Genomic DNA, 12,500 nt, shown 5'->3' with positions numbered 1-12,500 from the left:
TAGGGAGTACCACATACACTCCTTCCCATACAAAACAAACGACTCACATTACATGGTTCACGTGCCTCACACATTTATTCTAAGATAATCAGGAGGATATGGTGTATCTTTCCCTTCCTCCGACTTCTTAGACTCTTATTCGAGGCCTACCAGGGACACATTCGTGTGCTTCTCTTCACCTCTACCTTCATCTCTTCAGACTCCATCTTGTGCTCGTGCTCTTGTTTCCGGAGGGTTGATCACTTCCCTCTGTTCCTTCGAGGAGGTGAGGGACCAGCTCTCGCCTTTCATGCTCAGCCTTTTGCAGGTGAAACTGATCTCTTTCTATCAGTCAATGGTCGCCACAGTTGCTTGCGAGGAGCTTCAGCCAGATAGATTGTTGCTGGGAACCTTTGTCCTGCCTCATCATTGCGGGTTGCTCGTAGTAGGTTATTTATGCCTCCGACCCCCCCACCCCCCTCTGTCATATCTTTCTTTCCTACTATCGTGGCCCTTGTGTGCATGGTCTGTTTGCCGTTAGCCTGATCGTCGATACCGATGGCGAGGATCTTCAGAGCGAGCGGAGATTCTGGATGGACCATGCCAAGGACGTCTCCGGGATATGGCGCTATAGCGAGGACTTCGCGAATGAGACGCCGTGGACGGACCGGAGGAGGGACAGGACGTAGGAAGCCGCACAGGACGGGTGAAGATGAGGACGCGTAGAGGAGGATGTCGGCCGCACCGTGTACCGTCGAGTTTCCCCCCGGGTGCGCGAGTAAGACAACCTTGAGGTGGACTAGCCTGTTAGCGCCTCGAGGACGAGGCGAGGGTAGGTGGCAGAGCAGTGTGACATTCAGTATTTGTTTAAAGACACGCCGGGGGGCAGCTGGCTGACCTGACCTCACTCCGGAATAACAGGATGCACCTGGAGGGGGACACGCTGGCAGGGACCAGCGGGTTCCACGCCCTGGGCAAAGGATAAGGGAAGAGTGACCCAGCCTGTCCCAAAATGGATTAGAAACAGTCCGGCCCTTGAACTAAGCACACCTCCCCTCTCCTCCCGTAGAAGCTGACGCCGTCTTCCCCACAAGTTACCAATTACCATATCTGCGCTACTACCTGTCTGTTTCACAATAAAGCTGTTAAACAGATACTGAGTTTCCCTCTGGACCTGCCAGATAATATAGTGGTTTCTTGTATATTTGAATGAGAGACAATTATACCCTCCCTCTACTGTTTCATTCCTCCTTTTCCACTCCCCTCTTCTCCATACACTCTTAGACCTACTCCTCCTTCCCACTGTCCCCTCGCCTTCCTTTTTCACCTAACACCTACTCTCCTTCCAACCTAGTGCAAAAAAGTTGCTGATGCCCCTCTCGTGTATGAATGGTGATGGTTTATCCTTATCAAGATAATAATGATAATAATAATGATGATAATAATAATAATAACAATAATAATAATAATGATAATAATAATAATAATGATATCAGTTATGGTAATAATAATAATGATAACAATAATAATTATAACAATAGTAATAATGATAATAATGATAATAATGATAATAATAATAACAGTAATAACAACAATGATAATAATAATAATAGTAATAGTAATAATAATAGTAATAATAATAATAACAATAAAAATAATAATGATGATAATAATTATAATCGTAATTATAATAATAATAATAATAATAATAATAATAATAATGGTGATGATAATAATAACAATAATAATGATAATAATAAAAAATAATGATAATTATAATAATAATAATAATGATAATGATAATAATAATAATAACAATAATAATAATAATGATAATAATAATAATAATGATAATACTGATGATGAAAATAATAATGATAATGATAACAACAACAACAACAACAATAATGATAATTATAATAATAATGATGATGATGATGATGATAATAATAACAGCAATAATAATAATAATAATAATAATAATAATAATAATAATAATAATTGTCCATGGATTGGTCTAATATTAATTCAAAATACTCATTTTACGTAATCTGTGGATTTACGTAATCATATTTATTAAAAGAAAAGGTAATTTAAGTTTTGCAACGGTTTTTGTAAGCATCTCTCTTTGTCTTACACGAACGCCTGAGGTATAACAAAGGCGATGACGGTGAGAGCGCAAAGTAAGCGCGCCTTTTCACCCACACCTGTCACAGAGCACGGTGCTCACCTGCATTCTCGTGAGTCCTTATACCTTGTCAACTGGGACTTGTTACTGGTGAAATTGGTGAAATATAAAAAAAAAAAAATATTGTTCAGTTGAATTGCAGTTAAATATATATATTTTTTTTCAGATTTGATATAATATCAAGTTTGATACATAAATCCAATAAGTGAACGAGCGAAACAAGAGTCGCCGTAATTGCGCCCCACTCTCCGCTCGGAACAGGACAACTTGCCGTTTTCCCTGAATCCATAACAAGGGAGTGACCACTGAAGAAAACGGATTTCTGGTTGTTATGAGAAAGTGTGAAATATATTAATAATCATGAGTCATTGCTTATTTACCCACCTCTAATAGTGCCAAAGAAAGTAATGAAGGATCTAAAAGTGGTTAACATTAAAAGAACCTACCACAATTATAATAATGATAATAGTAATAATAATGATAATGATTATAATAATAATGCCAACAATAATGATAATAACGATAATGACAACAATAATAATAATAATGATAATAATAATTAAAAACCATTTCGCCGTATTTGTTAATTATAGAATAACCATTATCAATATCAGCATTATCATTTCAATTATTAACTATTTTCATTAGAGAGCAAAGGTTAAGAATAAATGTCACGATCATGCATCCATCCTTTCTCTTACCGTCATTGCGAAAACGCAAAAGAGGCAGGATATGTGTGTATATATATATATATATATATATATATATATATATATATATGTTTATATATATCTATGTGTGTGTATACATATATATATGTATGCATACGTGTATATGTATATATACACATATGTACATGTATATGTATATATATATGTATATGTGTATGTGTGTGTATATATACATATGTATATATGTACACATATATGCATACATATGTATATGTATATATATTTATTTATATATACATATATATACATACACACACATATAATATATATATATATATATATATATATATATATACACACACACACACACACTGTAGCGCCCTCTGGGAACCACTCAAATATATTATCCAAGAGGGGAACTATTTGTTATTTTCTTTCGTGTGGTTTCTCCAAAAGTTATCTTTAAAATCCACACTATAAAAGAAGAAGACTCGTACAGGGTATTTATGATCTAATTTCTGCCTTAGAGGTAACTGAGAGAAGGGGTAATATCAAAACACTTAATGAGCTTACAAATTTTAGTTGACATTATGAATCATAAATCATTACAATTTTACTATAAAATAAACATACATTTCCCAAAATGTCCAGGTACTCCAACCTGTCACTCTTTACAATAGTTGTTCTTCTCGGCTATCTTCTTTCCTTTTCTTCAACCATTTCCTGGGCTCCCAAAGATGTTACTTTCATTCTTCTGCACAGCACCAGGAACGAATAAATCCAAACGTCAGCAAAACCATATAAAAACAAAACAAAAACATAAAAACATAAACCCATTCCTAGAAAAGAAACAATTATTCTAGTTTAGGAATGATAAAACAATATAAAGTTATTAAATGTAAGTAAATAATTTCTTGAAAGAACAAAAATATTTCTTACAAACAAATTATGTAAAACATATATGTCATTATATACATTGTATGCACATTATAGTAAATTTTGACTAAACATCATTTTAATAGTATACAATTATAAATGTTAAGAACACTTACGCTTTGAATGGGTTTTAATTTCTTAATAATGATAAGAGAGACACATCGGGATGTTTGTTCAAGTGCCATGTGCCAGCCTCGAGCTGTAAAGAAGACATAGTATTTATCTCTAATTTCGAGTTTGATCTCCAATATTTACTTTCTTTTGTTCTATAAATCAAATATATAGCATTTTATGATTTTATTTAATATATAATTACAGCTGAATATTTTTTCTTACCTCGGATATTTCACGATAAACTAAACACATTCAGGTTGTTGTATAGCACTCTTCTCGGATGTCTCTCTCTCTCTCTCTCTCTCTCTCTCTCTCTCTCTCTCTCTCTCTCTCTCTCTCTCTCTCTCTCTCTCTCTGATTATAGCAATAGTATCAAGCTTTAGTACTGTATATATTTCAAAATTGAAATGCATAATTTTCAGAACTTAAATTAATTTTTCCGATAACAAAATTAGTACATATTGTTTTCTTTATCAAAATATCAATTATACAACCTTTATATAACGGTACTATTGACATATAACAGTGTACCCTTTAAATAAAGAGAATGTATGATGGGGTAACAAAAAAATTATATATATATACTTTGTAGGGTAAACTATTACATTTTACAATTTCCTAATCTTAGTAAAAAAATAATATGGAAATATATAGACTTCATGTAAAACTAATAAAATAAAGCATCATCATTCTAGAAAAAGATAATTAAGTACTTTTATCTTACATGGCTAAAGCAAAAAACTGAGGTGTGTGCATATATAAGTCATACATATGCATAAAGACCAAGTGAGGTATATACAGGGTGGTTTCTAGACGAATTTTTGGGTCATTCTAACTTCACATCCCTTGTGCTCTTTACAACACACACACACGTGTGTATATATATATATATATATATATATATATATATATATATATATATATATAACAACTAAGGGAAGAACAAGAAAAGACAAGAATATGCCGAAAGCCTTTTCGGCCTTTTCTGTTTGCGATACATATATATATATATATATATATATATATATATATACACACACACACACACACACACACATATATATATGTATGTGTGTATATATATATATAAATAAATGAATGGTGAAAACACTCTACCATGTTGATACTATTGCAGAAAAACACACACACACACACACACACATATGTATATATATATATATATATATATATATATATACATATTATTAAGTAGAGTAGTTTTATAATCAACTCTTCAAGTAAAGGATTTTATTGAGTTTGCCTTTTCATATGGATCTTGCATTGTTGTAGTAATGAACAGAAATATGCATTAACTGTGCAGTTTATATTTGCAAGAATCTAATAATTATTATTCATACGATAATCACAAAATGCTTAGAGAATATATGTTATCATAATGGAAAAAGTTGTCAAAGGTAAATAGTTTTGCCCCAGTGGACTCGAACTGGAACTTGGTGGAGATGAGACGCACGGTCTTGTGGTATTTTTGTTTTTGGGTTGTATTTAGCTGAAATGTACTCTGTTTCCAGCCTGATTATATGATATATAATATGTAATATGGTGTATTTGGAACTGGATATTCTGTTGATTTGGTGTCTAAAAAGTAACCGGTGTTTGGGTGATGCCCAGAGTGTTCACTTGTGATATGTCAGGAGTTTTCTTTTTCTTTTGTGCAGCAATGACGTTGCCTTTTTATAGTGATTGAATTGCTTGAGCTGCCCAATTATTTAAATTATGCTATTAAAAATCAAAAGGTGTTTCACATTCATTTTGTTTTATAATACTTGTTGACAGTTGCCAGAGTGTAATTAATTTCTTGATAATACATTATAAGCATCTACTATTGTTTCATATTTCCACACTCCTTTGCATCCTTTGAGTTATTCAATGGGATTAATATATATTAAGTGTACGGAGACAGAATTCAAGATATTGAAAAGTGGCTAATAGTCTGAAATAACTCAAAATTAAATTCTCATTAGAACAAGAGAAACAAATGTGTATTTTGACTTTATACAGTAATAATGGTCATAGCATGATTTAATGTTAAGTAAGTAAAGGTTGAGAACAAATTAGAAATCGTGAAACACTTGAAAGATAATTATCCTTTGACAAGAATGTTAAAGATTTGAACTTAACCCGAGAAGTTTACAATTAAGTTTTGCTCATTACCCGTTTTGATTAATCCCCTAGTTGAGTAAGGGCAACTCTCTATTCAGAGAAATTTAGTTGAGCAAGGAACTTGATTGTAACAATATTAATATATATATATATATATGTGTGTGTGTGTGTGTGTGTGTGTGTTTATACACATATATACATATACATACATATATATGTGTATATATCCATATATGTGTATATATCCCTATATGTATATATATACATATATATATGAATATATATATACATATATATATATATATGCATATATATATATAATATATATATATGTATACATATATGTATATATATACATATATATAGACACGTGTGTATGTGTGTGTGAAAGGAAAACCAGCCACAGTAAGAAATTAATACAAATCGTAACTCTTGAGACGAATAATAAACCATTTCGGTTTATTATTCGTTTGAAGAGGAACTCGTGAAGATTTCGAAATGTTACGGTTTATATCCAGTTCTTACTGTGGCTGTTTTCCTTTTCATCTTTGTGTACATGCTACTGTGTTTGTGTCAATTTTTATATATATATTGTTACTTATCTTCTCAAATCATTCTTTTTCCTTTGCTGTTTATATATAGATTGTAGTAATAATTTTGTGGTGCTTTACGGAATCAACAAAATTATATTCCTGGAAAGATATTTTATACTTGAAAAAATGATGTATGATTTATTAGTATCTGTTATCTCATATCTGTATGATTCCATTATTTAAACTTTCATTTTTTTTTTCATTTTTTGTACAAATGTGAGGATCAAGAAAAGTTTATCGTTTAGTTAAAATGAGATACGAAGTGATATGTCGATAATTTACGAAATGTTTTGAAACGTTTTGTTTACGGCGCTCTCTCGATGGTTAGGCCGGAAGGGTATGGAAGGGAGAGGCCTGCTGCTACCTTTGATTCAATATATAGATAATAATAAAGGTTGTGTTGACTTTTATTACAGTTTAAAATGTTCTCTGGGGGATGAAACGTAAAGCTGATTAATGAGAAAAGGTAAATGTTATGAGATGTTACATTAAATTTCAATTAAATAATGAGTGGCCTCACAGCCATCGAGAGCCCTTGTCCAGGTTGGATATTTTTCTTTGTCGGAATAACCAATGCACTATTCATATATATGTGTTTGAAAATCAATGTTGAATAATCGTTCGAAAGTAATACCCAGTCTACATTTGGGATGTGATTGAGTTTATCAATTTAAATATTACCTTTGTCAAATTTCATTTACTTATTATCTGCATATATATTGAAACCAATTAAACATATAAACTCTTTGTATTATCCCATCTTCGAGCAGATAAATATCTTGGAGTGTAATAAACACCTGTCAACTATCAGATGTTAGCCAGAGGAGTGTGTTCTAACACGAGATCTCTCTGTTAACTATAATTTCAGAGTGATTTCTGATATAATGAGTCAATGGACTGATTTGCACATCCTCCTTCAGGTCTAGGTGTGGGTGTAAGGAAGGAAAGGTTTAACCAAATATATATATATTATATATATATATATATATATATATATATATATATATGTATGTGTGTGTGTGTGTGTGTGTGTGTGTGTGTGTGTGTGTGTGGTATATATAATAGATTAATAATTAAATATATACACTCACACTCACACTCACACTCACACTCATACTCATACTCATACTCATACTCATACTCATACTCATACTCATACTCATACTCATACTCATACTCATACTCATACTCATACTCATACTCATACTCACTCTCACACTCACACTCACACACATATATATGTATATATATACATATAGATACATATATATATATATATATATATATATATATATAAGTGGAGAGTATCTGGCAATCAGTAAGAGAGGTGTCGTGGTAAGGTCAGTGAAAATAAGTGCAAAAAATTGCGAGTGAGAAGTGCTCTGTGAAAGTGCTACATAAGATAGAAAGATTCGTGAATATATAGAGCTTATATTCCAACCAAAATATAATTAATATCTTATCCAAACATCTCACAAATCGATAAAATTAAATATTGGTCATGCATAGCTTGGAACTTTTAAACTAAAAGGGATGCCAGGAAGTGCCAACTAGGAATGATAGGTCTCATCAACGTGCTAAATAAGTTCGTAAGGTCCCAATGCTCATTGAGAGTACCACAGTAGGTAGAATCAACGGTGAAAGAAAAAAGGAAAAAAAAAAAAAAAACTCCCACCTGTAAAAGAATACCACATTACGATATCATTAGAAAATGACAAGCATCACCGGTCCCCATATCCACAGGACGCCGAACAACTATCAAATTGCATGGTTATTACAGTTCCCTCAAATAGATTCCCTACGGAAGAGCCAAACCGCCAGTATGTAAGTACAATGAATCACAAAATCAGGTGGGTTCAACCATGGTTACCTTAAAGCGACAAATATAATCATCCATTCGTCCGAAGTCACACCAGATAAGATATGCATTAACAAAGCGTAATTCAAGCGATGGCACCTCAATCGAGTGCCAGACGCTGACCCCGCGACCCGTGGCCGCGGTCGGCCGAGGGCGCAGGCCGTTATGCTTAGCAACCACTAAGGAATGCCACACCTCTCTGGAAAACTGCCATATATAAAATCACCTCTAACATCCTCTAACCCTAAACCCCATCCTTACCCATTCCAACGTCGTCCTAAATCCTCCTCTCCCATATCATCCGGGTTCTCCCAGCCCTATGCTGCAAGCCTACAATTTATGCACATTATAATGCATAGGCTCATTATAATGGGGTACGTATGTGTGCTCATGCAAACGCTGTTCATATGTTTGTGCACGAGTATGAGTGCGTATACAAGGTAGTGCGCAGATGTATGCATAATTGCGTGTGTGTGTGAAAGAGAAAGAATATATACGTAAATATGGATATATGTGCGTATATGCATATATGTGCATGTGTATGTACATATATGTTTCTGTGAGGGTGTATTTATATGTGTATATGTGTTTGTGTATGTATGTAGGTATATGTATTCATTTCATTTGGGAGCTAACGCCGGCGGGGGCGCATAGTCGCATCTACCCCTCGCTTCCACCTACGAGGGTCCCTCATGGCGAGCCACCAGGCCGGGGCCCGGCCCATCTCTAGCTCCTCACAACAGGTTTGATCGATCTGCCCAAGCCGGGTCATCCTGTGGGAATCGAGCCAAGTGGCCACATTGCCTGAGCTGGCGATCGCGGATTGTGTATCAGGTCCCTGTACTGGACTTAAAGTGCAACCATTGGTTAAACACATGGTCCCGCCAACTGTACCCCCATGATCCGGCGCAAGGGTCTGTTACAAAAGACATCAAGACGAGATTCCAAAGCACAAGATAGTGTCCAGGTTTCACTACCATATAGTAAAACTGGCAGTATAAGGGTTTTGAAGACACGTAGCCTGGTCCTTGCTGCCAGGCCAATCCGTCTACTGACTTCCTGGTCTGACAGCCCAGAGTCATGAAGTGCACTACCGAGGTATATAAAGCTCTCTGTGACCTTTATGTTTTCACTGCAAGCATGTGCAGACTGCACAGGATCTCCTAGTAGGCACCCGAAATCCTGGATCTTGGTCTTGGTCCAGGAGACTTCTAGCCCCTGGGGCTTCGCTTTATTGCTACATGCATCAAGAGCTGCCACTAGGATTTCCAGAGATTCAGATAGAATGGCAACATCATCAGCAAAGTCAAGGTCTGTAACCTTGATATTGCCCAGAGTTGCTCCACAGGGACTTTGGACATTAGCTTTACCCAGTATCCAATCCATGCAAGTGTCAGTGCAAGAACACCTGAACTAACAGGGAAGAAGCTTGATGGGCCCCTATCACACTTTACAGCGCTTTCAGTGCCTGTATACAAGTTTGCTATTAGTCCAACAATCCTTGTTGTAATTTCTCTTTGTCTCAGGATCTCCCAGAGTGCTTCACGATGCTAACGCCTTCTTGAGGTCAATGTAAGCTGCGAACAGACCACGTCCGAACTCACGGAAGCGGCCAGGATATGGTCTATTGTGGACTTACCAGGAATGAATCCAGATTGCTCCTGCCTCTGGTGCCTCACCAGGTGGTCTTTGATACATCTCAGTAGGATGTGTGCGAGTACCGTGCCTGGTTTATTGAGTAGTGTAATGTCTCGGTGATTACTGCAGTCCCACCGATCCCCTTTCCCCTTCCAGAGAAGGATGACTACACCCATCAGCAGGTCAGGGGGAATGGTACCAGTCTGCCAGGTGGCAGATAGGACAGCATGCAAGCCCCTTGCCATAGGTTCTCCCCCAGCCCTTAACAATTCAGCTGCTGCTTTACCACTCCTCAGCTTGGAAATCGCTCACCTGACTTCAGTCAGGGAGGGTAGATCCTCGATGATTGGTGTGTCTGGTAGAGGAATTTCAATATTACCCGCATCCAAGTTAACTGTTGGTGGATCAACTTGATCCAACTGCACAAAATACTCAGCCAAACGAGATAATCTGGCCACTTGCTGAGCGTACTGTAGTCGTCTATGAGGAGTGTTTGGAGTTCAGCTTTCTCAAGGCTTGGTAGGCAGGACGAATCGAGCCATACGGCAAGCATCTGTGGCTTCCAGTGTCTCCTGCGAGATGGAATTCTGTCTTGCTCTTTGGTGGTCACCATTCGATTCTTGTACTGTATCAAACATTTCACGAAGGTGTCTCACAGAAGAACAGGGTCCATCAGACCCTCGAGTACTGTGAAACGACCAGAGATAGCCTCAGCAAATCCTTGGCCACACTCATCCTCCCTCAGTCTATCCACATGAAGCACCCTAGGGTATTCATTGGGGTGACGGGGGGTTCTAAAGTGGACCCAGAGATTAGCCACAACTAATCTATGATCAGTTTCACAGAACAGATACACCCTGCAGTTCTGGAGTATCTTCCATTGACTGCTAACAAGGATGTGGTTTATCTCCTTGGCCACACTACACATATCGCTTTACTAAATCCAACTATGTGGGTCAGAACGCTGATACCAGGAGCCAGAAATACTCAATTTCTGGGACCTAGCAAAGTCACGGAAAAGGAGGCCTTTCTCGTTGCCAGCATCAGCTCCTGAGCCACGAGGAGCGACTGACATCTCGTAGCCAGCTTGATTGCAGTCAGATAACACATTGAAGTCACTCAGAACAATATGAATATCTCGCCGATGACAGCTGTCTGTCACAGATGCAAGTTTGGCATAAAACCTCTCTTTCACCATAAATTTATATACATCCATAGGAGGGTACACAGCCATATGAGACATGAAGCCAAAAAAAAGCTTCAGTCTCAATTCTATAATACATTCATCGACTGGAGTGATCTCTACTTCCGAGGGTTGAAGTCTGCTGGAGATGGCTATGGCTTCTCCCTGGAGATGGTGGCCATCGCTGCGGCCCGACCAGTGATAAATGTAGCCACCCACACTAATTGTGCCACTGCTAGGTCTTCTCACCTCCAAGAGAACAGTCACCTCAACTTTCAGCTGCTTCAATTACAGTCGTCCTGTCCTAAGGAACATATGTTACAGGCCCTCACCCTGACAGCCCGCCTTAGGTCTAACCTCGGGCAGTCACTCCGCCACCCCAACCGTCGCCCCACAGCAGCCAATTAACCCCAGAGGGCACGGGGGCAAAAGTTTGTATGAAGCCAGGGCGTATCCACACGCCGGTGTACCAATACTCCGTACCTTAAGGGCCTCCTGCTGCTCCAAGAGCCTCCACAGTTCAGCATAGAACCGCAAGTTACCTAGTTTCCATGGGTGGCCACAAGGAGGCACTGCAGAAGTCTTGGTGATGGAGAGGCTATGAGCTGGCAGGGGAGTCTTATGCATAGCTGCTCCCTTTTCGCACCAGGCTAGCCAGCTGTGGCAGCTGCAAGAGAGAAGGCATGCAAAGCACTTAACACTATCTAGGCTACCACACCATTGCTTCACATCACCCGGAGCATGAGGCACCCACCCATACATATTTATGTATATATACATGTATGTGGATATATATGTATGTGTATATATGCATATGTGCGTATATGTATGTGTATGTATGTATATGTATATAAATGTATATATATACATATTTGTGTGTATGTATATGTGTATGTGTGTGTGTGCATGTATGTACATGTATATTTGTATGGGTATTCATAGTCATAAGTACTTATACAAGGTATGTTTGCATGAGTGTGTGTGCTTAAATGTGGGTGAGTATTTACATACGATATATAAGTATGTATGCATATCATATGCATAGGAGCATTCTAAAGGCATATACTTCCATGTGCATGTGCCCGAAAGATACTAAATGATGGACAAGTTCTCTATTACAGGGTAGCAAGCAAAAATTTGTGGTAGTTTTTTTAGTTTAACAAACGTTTAGGAAAAAATATCGTAGAATTCTATAGTATAAACGAAAGAGAAGCTTCAG

This window comes from Penaeus chinensis, chromosome 36 (assembly GCF_019202785.1).
Source record: "Penaeus chinensis breed Huanghai No. 1 chromosome 36, ASM1920278v2, whole genome shotgun sequence".
In the NCBI taxonomy this organism is placed as follows: Eukaryota; Metazoa; Arthropoda; class Malacostraca; order Decapoda; family Penaeidae; genus Penaeus; species Penaeus chinensis.
The sequence above is the reverse complement of the archived record's forward strand: the minus strand, read 5'-3'. Positions refer to the sequence as shown.